Below are 9,832 nucleotides of genomic sequence, written 5' to 3'. Positions count from 1 at the left end.
GGAAAGGCCATGGAGTCCTGGTTTCTTGGCGCAGGAATGGGAAACAGGGAATGCTCCTGGTTCCCTTAGGAGGTCTGCTCTTGGCCGAGGAGCCCACTCTCTGCGGCAAGCCTAGGCAGCCCTTGGGAATAGGTGATTCTCGAGGGCCCTGTGGGACATGGCGCTATTCTCTAAGGCTGGGACACCTTACCCTGTCCTGCTGGCCAAACCCTTCTTCCTCCCTTTGCCTCTCACCCTGGGACCTGTGAGTCAGTGATTAAGAGGTGGGAAGCAGAATCAGCTGCTGTGTTTCTGTCGGTGCCAAAGGACTGGCTGCCATTCTGGGGTGGGAGTGGGGGCTGAATGTTCCCACTGAAGCAGCAGAAGTAGCCTGGGGACAAACTGGAACTTGAGAACTATTGTTAAGGGGCTGGAGAGATGGCTCAGTGGTTAAGAGCATTGGTTGTTCTTCCAGGGTTCCTATGTTCGATCTCACAACCATCTGTAATGGGATCTAATACCCTCCTCTGTCCTGTAGATAAACAGGAAGACAGACCACTCATATACATAGATAGATTTTTTTAAAAGAGAGACTTGGTGTTTGGTTTGGGATGAGGCAGGAGATTGACAACATGTGGGGAGATTAAGAGTCATCACCCTTTGGCTCCAGATACTTCTCAGGATCTACACCCTTAACATGCTATTTTCCTTCTGTATACAAGACTTCGAGAAACATCTAAGGCAGTCTTTTCCTTGCCCACGGGCTACAGGTTCTTCCTCGAGTCTAGCCTTAATCCATTACTTAGAGAGGGGTGGAGGAGGACAGAGATGAATCGCAGTTTCTTATAAACCTGGTGGCTTCTTGTTCTCCGACAGTACAGTGAAGGAGCCCTGTGGTTCTGGCTTTGAGTCAGCCCCCTGGCCTGGGCGTCCCCAGTGCCATCTCTCTCCGCCCCGCCCGGACTGGAAAATCAGGCTCACGCCTGTGCCCGAGAGTCAGTGCTTCCCCACGCCATCTCGCTTTCCGCTAAAAGGAGGTGTTTCCTCGAAGCTGGGAAAAGTCAGCCACGGGGAGGCGGGACTCGGGGGGCACGGGCACTAGCGGGGGTGGGCCTACCTGCCTTCCTGTTCCTCTCCTGCCCACTCCTCAACGTAGCTCCCCACCCCCTTTTAAGAGCCCGATGCCTTAGCGCCACTAACAAGTGGGGGGAGGAGCTTCCATAGGGAGGGCGGAGCGGAAGAGGGAGCTAACACACTTCAAGTGACGCAAGACACAGGTTCATACTTAGGTTCCTGGTCCCTTCCAACATCCATAAAGTTTCTCCCAGTACGGGGCTGCCCCTCCCCCTGGTCCCCTGGTATGGAGATGTTAAGTGTCCCCCACCTACTGAAGGAGGAAGGCCCACTCACTTGGGAGGGAGAATTTTGGAGGGTAATTTGTTTTGTTGAGACAAATCCCATGTAGCTCAAGCTGGACTCGAACTTGTCCTGCTTGTCCTGCCTCCCAGGTGCCAGGCTTCAGGGGTTGATGAGAAGTGAGTACTTCCCATCTCAGAATTCTGACTCTTCTTCCCCACGGGGCGAGCCGGGGGGGGGGGGTGCGCGGAGCGGGAGGGAGGGCATAAGGTGAGGGAGAGGGACACCAGCACTTAAATGGGAGTATAAGTCACAGGTTATGTCCCACGGACCCTCCACTTTCTTGTTGTTCCAAGGCTCCATATATCACCCCCCAATCATCAGAGGCAGACCCCAGGCCCTAGATGAGGGCACGAGAGTCTGGAGGGTTCCACTCCTAAGGGAAGCAGGGTCCTGCAAAGGGAGTGAGAGGCTAGGGAGGCCTGACATTTAGCGTAAAGAGGCTGAAATAGAAAGAAAGATGGAGAGAGAATGAAAGCAGGAAAGTGGTGTGAGAATGGGAAACTGAGACCGAGACCGGTGGACAGTCAGAAAGAGAGCAGCACCGGGGCACTGGAGGGGACTGTGGCTTAGGTTCCAGGGGAAGGCAGAGCCCAGGTTCTGCTTCTGCTTCTAACAGGACAGACACACCAATGTCCAGGGTGGATGGTCACCAAAGCTATATCAAGAAGGAGATATGGGAACTAGGCTGGCTCAGAGGACCCCCGGAATCTGGGTGGAACCCACTTCCAGACGATCCCTTCGGATCGCCAGAATCAACTGCTGCGGGGATCCTCTGCAGGGGCAGGGCAGGCACTCTGTGTGGGCAAGGCCTGGAGAGGAACCCCCTGATCCCCGCTGGGTTCCGGATTCATCTTCAGGCTGTTTACTTGGCCAGTGTTAAGTCGTGCTTTGAGAGGGTTCTTATCAATAGAAATGGCAAATTTACGAAAAAGATGTCCTTACAGAATACGGAAATGTTACTTCCTCCCTTCCTGCTCCCAGCATTGTACCCCAGGAAGGCCGGAAGGGAGACCAAGAGTCCCAAAAGAAAAAGGAAAGTGTCTCTCTCCACCCACCTCCCCTGCACTCAGGATCAGCTTGCAGATAGACGGCCCTGGAAAATCAGAACTCTGGACCTCCGATAGGCCTCCAACCAGGGTGGGGACTGGGCATGCGCAACCTGGCTTCTGCCATCTGCATTGCTCCTACCTGAAAGACCATCAGCAGAACTTTCCAAGAGAGGGGAAATGTCTGTCCAGGTAACACAGCCAGCTACAGAAGCTTGGAGAAATTCCACCCTAAGGGTCTGGTCCTAAACTTCAGCAGTAGCCCTGGTGCTTGGCTAGTACTTGGGCTCTAGGCAGAGAATCGTCACCCTACCTGGTCCTGTCCTCATCAGGGGCTGATCCTTGAGAACTAGAGCAGGGACAGACAGGCAGGTGAAGATTTCCTTTTCCCAGGACCCTGGTTTTCTCTGGCCACATCCCTTCCTAATTCTAAGCTACGGGACTAGGAAGTTAGGAATGATGTTACCACCAGCCAGGAGGTGTCCGGGATCTCAGGATCTCTTAAATGCCCCCCAGAGGAACCTGAAGATTTGGGGGTCTAGCGAGAGGGGTTCTTAACCCCTTTAGTCATCCTCGGAAGCCAAGCTGAATAGCATTGACTGATATGCACTCAACCACAAGCCAATTTTGTGGTTTCAGTTTTCAGAAGGCAGAGTGAAGCGCTGGCCCTGGGCAGAGGAGTGGGCTGTGTCCCGGATGGCGTAACTGAGGTCAGTAATGAAGAATGTTCACAGTTCAAGATCACACAGTCAGGATGGGCTGTGACACTGGCAAAGCTTCTCCCTGCCCTTCCCATACCTCTGGTAACTTTTGCTTTCTAAATGCTGGGAGAGCTCTGTGCCAATGGCCCTCCCCCGTCCTTTTCTTCCTTCCCTTCCCCCTTACATTCATCTCCTTTTTCCATTCTCTCCTTTCTTCTCCCCTTTTCTCTTACTGCGTTCGTTTTTTCATTTCCACTGTCTTCTCTTTCCCCTTCATTCTCCTCTCCTGCCATCTTGTCAGGAATTCTCAATGTCCCCAAAACACCATTGTTACCCCCTAATGGCCTACAGGAAAAGAGATGGAGTTCTAAAAAAAAAAAAAAAAAAAAAACTCACTGAATAGAGTCTAGAAGAATCTAGAAGTGCAGAATGCCAATATGTCAGCTCTGGAAAATAGATCACCATCTCCTATTCCAGTTTCTTCTTATCTTCATGCTAAGAGTAGAGGCTGAGACATGGTTCTGTCACACTCCAGCACGTACAGCCTCATCCTCAGACCATTCTGCCAAATGCAGGTTCTCTCCCCTTCCCTCAACTTTCCTGGGCAGACCAGACATTTGGCCTCATGACCTCTAGGTCTAGAATGAGTGAGAAGGCACTAGGTGCTTATGAGAAGGTTGCAACCCCAGACATGGAGTTTTAGCAATAAACAGCACCCCAGTGCCTTACTCCTGGAAGCCATCCTGGGGTCACCGGTAGCCTGGGCCATGGTAGGAGGAAGCAAGGTTAAAGAGACTCGTTTGGATATCAGTTATCCCTCATGGTCCAAGGGATGCAGGAGAAGAGAAAGGGTAGGAAAGTGAGGTAACCCCAACTCCCAGGAAAAGCTGGCCTGAGAACTCACTGGTGCCCAGGTTCAGCGGTCTCAGGGACTTCCAGCTCCCTTAGTCATGTGATTTCTATTAAGGACACTGGAGTGGTGGCTGCAGTTGGCTCTCACACAGCAAGAACACGGATGTGTGACTCTTCCCACCATCTGAGTCACCGGTCAAGTGGAGAGCTTATAACTAAGTGTTTATCGGCACACCAGTGGATGATGGGGTCAGCCTCAAACCCAAGAGTGCCACCACACATGTGTTACTGTGCACTCTTTCTGGTGTCCCTGTGATACTTGAGACATACCTCAGTGGCACTGTGATCCAGTTGAGTGAGAGACTGTGTGCATGCCACGTGCACAAGAGGAAATGTGTCTTGCATGTGAGTGTCCTGGAAGGAGTGCTCGAGTGTGTGGGTGCATGCATGCATACATGAGTGCACTTGTGAATGTGTGTGTGTGTGTGTGTGTGTGTGTGTGTGTAACAGTCTGTTCAGGGACTCACAGTGGAAGGGTAACAAGATGAGTCTAGAGTGTCTACCTGGACATCAAGGGGAGGAAACCCATTTGTGCCCACTATGAGGGACAAGGACAGAGTGTGCCTGCACTCATGTGCGTGCATGTGTGCATGTGTACACACACATACACACACACACACACACACACACACACACACACACGGTTCTGAACACAAAGAACTCCTAGAGGGCTGCATGCACTGGGGTCTCTGCCTCTGGGAGGCAGAGGGATACTGAGGCAGGCAAGGGGTGCTGGTGCTCCGAATCTGAAATAGGACACACCACAAAGCCCAGTACAGGGGGCACTAGCCTCTCTCTTGCCCCTCACCCATGCTGGGGGAAGCTATCTCCTTCACACCATCTCCTCATCCTCCCCCTCACCTCCCATCCACAGTTGCTTTTGCTATCTGTGGGGGAAGGAGAGATCAGCTTCTGTCACACCCACAGGTCAAGAGCTCCAGGAAGGGGAGGGGGTGCTCCTCCCTCAATGGGCTTGAAGCAGGAGTCTTGGCAAACTGATCTCCTCAGCTCTTTTCCTGGAGCGCATGGCTTCATCATCAGTTCCTGCCTTTAGACCTTCATCTGGCTGCCAAATAGCCCTGCAGACCTCTTGCTCCAGCACACGGAGGAACCACTGTCTCCTTCACCCGGGGCTGTAAAGCCGGAAGAGGAAAGGCCTGAAGACAAGAAGCCAGCAGGGAGGGCCTGCTGTGACAGGAGATCCTCTGACCCCATGGCCTTCTAACTAAAGGGTCTTACTTGTGGTAGGGTTTGGGGACAGACATCCCTGTGCTGGACTTAACGTTATCTCTCCTGCCCAGAGCCTTCAGACTCTGCTGCCTACTGTGTTCCTTCCCTCTGTGCCCCACTGTGCAGGTGCCAGGCCAGCCTTAGAGAGAGGAAACAAGCCACTATGGCCCATCCAAGGTGAGGGCTAGCATCCTTCGCGCTGCTGTCTGTACTCCTTTGTCCTTCCTAAAGCCTTTCCCCGAGTTCCTTCTATTGCAACTGGTCTTGAGTTGGGAGATGAGCTTTCTCGCCAGCCCAGCCAACCTTCTTCAGGTGAATCCATGCCTTTAGGGAGATAAACAACCAAACTCCAAAAATGAAAACAGAAGCCTCTAGCCACACTCTATCTACTTGCTTTTTCCTCCCTTTGCCCCAAGTCACCACAGAAACCCACAGGGCATTAGAGCCTCCATCCCAAAATGAGTCAGGGCCCTTGAGAGCTGAGCTGGGGTGCAAGAGTTTCCCCTTTGTGCCAAGCAGGGGCTCTGCTTCTTGATAGCACACTCCATCTAGTCCCCCGGAGGCCTAGGAGCAAGACTGGCTTCCCTAGGGAGGGCTGTGGCTTCTAGACAGTAGCCTCCCTGAACACCCACCCAAGGCCTATGTCTGCTGCTGAGAGGGGAAATGGCTCCAGAGTGCCTATGGAAGATATTAGGGAACCCAGAGTGTTCAGCCTGATTTACTATGCTCGGTCTCTGTCTCTGTTCTCCAGTACCTACAGGGACCTTCGAGGGAGGTGGTCAAAGGCTAGCTCCAAACCTCTTGGCCCCTCTTTTCCTGTCTCAAGTCAGGAACAAAAAGACTTAAGGGGGGAAGAGATAATGGAAGATACTGAGGCCCAGGAAGATGGTTGGGAGAGTAGAAACTGCACACAGCTGGCTGACCCCTGGGGAAGCTGGCAGCCTCCCCCACTGCCCCTGCACTGCATATATTCTCTCCCCCCAAAATAGCATCTCTTGTGGGGGGAGTGAAGGGAGTTCTCAGTTCACTGTTCACTCCCCACAGTGCGTTCACAGCTCTCCCTGCTGTCTCTCGCGACCTTGTTTCTTTGCCCGGCCCTTCTGCTCTGCCTGCACCCTCCTCCCTTACCTCTGCACCACCCAGAGTCCTAGGACCCCTTGCTAGAAAGAGAGCCTACTGACCATGGCCCACCCTGCCTACCCATTGTCTCCTGTGTTCCTGCTCTCTGCTGTAGCTGCCCTTTGGGGGCAGGAGTAAGCTTAACGTAGATAATTTGAACATTGAATGTGTTGGTGAGGGTTTAAGCCACAGACTCTAAGTCGAAGAAAGAAAAATGGCTGACTGAGACAGGCAGGCAGCTCAATAGTAGAATTCTTCCTGCTGTGAGCAAGGCTAACAGGAGTGGTCCTGGTCCTTCCCTCTATGGCTCAACATGGAGATCTTATTTAAATAAAGATAGCCTCCATCTGAACGGGGAGCCCCAGGAGGAAAAGTTCCTGTGTGGGACTGCTACACTGTCTTGGGGCTGAGACCTCACATTGGTCTTTGGTTTCCTCTATCTCCTGTCATAGATTCTAACCATACGTTCTGCTGACACTGGCCACACTGTTTCCTGTGTGGAATGGCCTCTTGCTTTTGCTCATGGACAGACAGACAAAAACGTTCAGGCTCAGGATCGGGAATGATTCAGTCTGATGGAGAGGCAGGCTATGGACTGGGGACCATGGACAGGGGCCCCTTCCCGGCTGGTAGGGCTGGGGTCTGCACAGTAGCAAGAGGGGTTGCAGAGACAGGGTTCAGAGGGTTCGCTGGGCAGGGATGTGGAGTAGTTTCAGGAATAGGGTGGTTCTAGGGAGTGTGGGGCTGAGGGCATCGAGAGGCTGGCACGGGGTGTCTGCTGAGTCTGAGAGTGGTTGAGCAACAGTGGGCACACCTCTCCCCCAGGCCAGCTGTGAAGCTGACCTCCTGTCCCCTGCACCGTGGGAGAGTTGAAGGCATGGAAAGAGCCCCCTCAAGTCATCCCCCGAGGGACCTACTCCCCCCTTCCTGTTATTTCTGGCTCCATTTTCTTGGTCAAGAAGGGTGTCAGTGGCAATGCAAATGAGGAGGTGCTGGAGGTGCTGGTGACACCCATCCTGTCCCCAACTCCTCCCTGCCTTCCCTCCGTGCCCACATTCACACCGTAGCCTGGAACATCTATGAAGAGCACCCAGCGGCTCTGCCCTTGGCCAAAGTGGCAGGGTGAGTGGCCAACGCTCTAGGCTGAGGTTGCATCCTCAGAGAGAGGCATCTGCTTTTGCCTTGAAGACGGTGGGTGTGGGCACAGGGTGGACATCCAATCCCTTCACTACAACTGCCCCTCCTGCCTTCAGGGCCACAAACGGAGAGGGTGTCCTGGTGATTGCATAGACTCGATTGTGTGCTATGGATCAGTGCCTCAAGCTGGAGCTTCCCTCTCAGGCTGCTCCTGGGCAGGGCCCATGGTTTTCTAACACTCAGAACTGGCTCAGAACTCTCCTGGCGAATGGATGGAATTAGACCTCGTGGGAACTCACGGGTGGCCAGGAGCAGGTCTCTCTGGAGCACTGAAAATCTCACAAGTTACAGGAGTGGAGGTGGAGGAAGGGCAGGAAAGAGAACGGAGTGATGGGGGGTCTCATTGGCTGCTCACCTTGCCCCACTTCTCCCATTTGCCCTTTGCCCTTTGCCCTTTGCCCTCCCTTTGCTCTTAATGTCTCATCCACGACCTCTGTTCTCTCTGTGGTGATCAAAGTTGCTCTGTTTTCATTCTTGCTGAAAGAGAGCGGTCCTGGTCCCCTGCCTTATAATGATGTCAGGGAGTAAGGACTCCGCCCCGTCTTCGTCAGCTGGGTGAGGTGTTTCGCATTAACATGGCCCACTCATCCACATACCCCTCCCTTTAGTACCAATCAGCTTTTGCTCAGCAGAGGCCACAAAGAGCTGTCACCCTTCTCAGCAGATCCCCTGACATAGCCTACCTGTGCACTTAGGCAAGAGTCTGCAAGATCTGAGACCCCCAGATGGGAAAATTTGGGGGATGGGGCCAGAACTGGAGAGGCTGTTGGAGAGTCCCTGAGTGGCTTGACCTCTGCTAAGTCCTCACCCTCACTTCGTGGTCTTTGGACCTGTGCTGGGGCAAGCAAGTGGGTCCACAGGAATCACTTCTAGTCTCTCAAGGGTCTCCGCTCTATCCTACCCAAGGGAAAGTTGTTCCAACCTTCCAACTCCAGCCTAGAAATGTCAACCTCCTGGTCCCTGAACCCTGCGATTCTCGGCCCCCTCCTGTTGCCCTCTGGGCTCCAAAGAACAATCTGTAACAAATGTCCCTTGTGATCACAATTCCGCTTGAAAGGTGGGAGGGATGAGGGTCGCAGGTTCCCCAGCTCCCCTGCTCCCAGCCCATTCCTTTCAGAGGTGTCAGAGGGAAGTCTGGCTGTGGAGGGGACCTAGAGGAAGGCACACTGCCTTTTCCCTCCCCCACCTTCTCTTTCCCCCCAGCAACATTCTTCTCTGTACTTGAGCTTTTCCTGAGTCCCTAGAAATCAGGGAGACAAGCTGCCAGAGTGTGCATCCAATGTCCCCACGCTCTCTCTACCCTGATGACAGGATACCTGGGCTCACTCCCACTCCAGCCACACCCATGGACTACGTTCAGGTCACTCGGTCTGCCTGTGCCCATGTGTGGGCTCATTTTCAGCCCCTAACCACCCCAGGCCTCTTTTTTCAAGGCCCAGAACTTCCGTGTGTTCCTGGACCATCCCTAAGCCTCTGTGTCACATGAGCCAGTGCTTCCAGAGCCATGGGGACCACTAAGGTGTCCTAGAATCTCCTTTCTCAGGGCTGTGAGCTACATCTGCAAGCTGCTCTACCTTTCCTGTCACTCAGGCAGGTCTTGGCTGCAGATGGTAGCCGCTTACGACCACACTGGATGGAGAGGTCGGCTCTTGCTGCATGTTCTGGAGTCGAACCTGAAGTCACTGATGAACGTAGACCTCCGTGTCCTGTATTTTCTTTCTAGTTCCATGGATTCAACCCAGGGCTCTTGTACATGCTGGGCACAAGCCCTACCGTTAAGCCATCCCCACAGCCCTTCCCCTAGTCCCTTTCCTATTTTGAAGTGGCCATCTGGGGGGGGAGGCACATGGAAATGATGGGGTCGATGAATAAATAACTCAGACTCTCTTTTTGACTCCACACAGAGGGCACAGCTCAGGCTAGGGTAAAAGTCATGAGTTCGTGACCCAGCTCTGACCTCCCAGTTTGGGGTGTTTGAGGTAGCAGTTGAGCCTAAAGCCTTGGAGTCATGCGGACCCAGAACACGGGGTTCTTATGTGCTGTTCTCCTGGCATTCAGAAGTTTTCTGAGAAAAATAAGGGCTACCTACTGATCCACTAAGATGGCCCAGAGCTCTCGAACTTCTGCTGGGCAGACAGGCTGAGGGGGGAAATTCAAGAGCCCCTGCACCTGATCAGGGATGGGCGGCTGCTTCGAGCCTGTTCTCAGTGAGGATATGATCTGTGACCA

The sequence above is a fragment of the Rattus rattus genome, chromosome 9 (assembly GCF_011064425.1).
Source record: "Rattus rattus isolate New Zealand chromosome 9, Rrattus_CSIRO_v1, whole genome shotgun sequence".
NCBI lineage: Eukaryota > Metazoa > Chordata > Mammalia > Rodentia > Muridae > Rattus > Rattus rattus.
The sequence above is the reverse complement of the archived record's forward strand: the minus strand, read 5'-3'. Positions refer to the sequence as shown.